Raw genomic sequence first — 1,528 nt, forward strand, 5'->3', positions numbered from 1 at the left:
CTTTCTTTCTTTCTTTCTTTCTTTCTTTCTTTCTTTCTTTCTTTCTTCCTTTCTTTCTTTCTTTCCAGAAACCAGAACTCAGAACTCTTAATACATTCTCCCCAGGGTTAGGAGAATTTCCCAGAAGCTTTAAGGATATAAAGCCTTCACAGGATCACATAAACAGATACAGAAAACACATGTAACTCATCATCTCCATTATACTCTCTGAGGAGGTCAGGAGTCCTGGGAGATTTGTGAAGTTGCTAAACAGACTTCCTTTTCACCTTGGTCTGTATTGTCTGAATAATTCTCTCAAAGTCCATTCTCTTCTGGCCAGACAAGAATGGGTGCCTCATTTTCCTGGTGGTGGTCATTATCCCTGAGAATAACATAGCTTTACCCCTGGACCTCTCAATGGCATAAAACCTCTTGAACTCACAAGGTAGCCACCAAAGCTGGAAACAGTTTTTTCTCACCATCACTAATTAGCAACCTCTGCTCAGGGAAAGAAATATAAAGCAGAAAAAGCAGTCAGATTCTTGGGACCTGGGCCCAGGATCACCTAGGCAGCACGTGTGCTCACTGCAATGTGCATGTAGCCATCAGAGCTATTGCTGGGAAGGCAGAAATGAAGAGGGAAGAGAAATTCCCTTTCTGCTCTTATTAGAAGTCCAAGAGACCATTGGTGGAGTCTTATTTAAAAGGGAGGAAGAGAAAGACCTAAACGCTGTCAATTCTTTCTAAAAGACTCCTTAGGATGACTTCCAATTTCAGTCCCTAGTCCCATTTGACACAAGCTCTCCTCAGAGTGAGCACTGGGGAACCAAGTAGAAGCTTCTAGCTGTGCAAGTCCTTTAGCCAGGAGTGACAGCTTGAGCCCTATATCTTCATATAATCTGAGGATGGTCTCCACCATCAGAGATCACAAATCCACAGGGTTCAGTAAGCCATTGTACTGACATCCCGAAGGCCAACTGCTTGGACTCGAGCAGAGTCAGAGCCTATGTCTCTGCCCCTGTGGCCAGAGCATGAATGACCAGCCCCATTAAAGATGTCCTGGTCTAAGCCCCCACTCCATATGATCTGAATAACATGACTATGAAGGCCCCTTCTACTCTAAGACTATGAGAACTCCTTCATTGGAAACTCTGAATATATGAGCCCTAATGCTGACATAATCACTTGGGTGATCTCTGGGGGCTATTATTTTGCTAGAGGCCCATCTTGTCAAGAACCAGAACCTCTGTTAGAATGTGTAGGTGGGGGCAATCCAAATTCTGAGGTATGAACCATGGGACAGTTTATGTAATCTACCCACAATGGAGTTCTAAAGAAATACATTGACTCTTCCAAGGTTATCCCAATAATACAGAGTAGAAGTAAGAGTCTAGTCTCTATCCTCTGAATCCAAATCTACTCTATCTCATTTGCTCATGACTGAAGGCCAAGAAGGCTCAGCAAATCCTTTTCATTGGTCTTTGAACCATGAGGGGCCTTCTGGGCCCACTGTTACCTCCGATTCTTTTGTTGACTGGTTATGATGGGG

The sequence above is a fragment of the Vombatus ursinus genome, unplaced genomic scaffold, assembly GCF_900497805.2.
Source record: "Vombatus ursinus unplaced genomic scaffold, bare-nosed wombat genome assembly UNPS02010193.1, whole genome shotgun sequence".
Lineage (NCBI taxonomy): Eukaryota > Metazoa > Chordata > Mammalia > Diprotodontia > Vombatidae > Vombatus > Vombatus ursinus.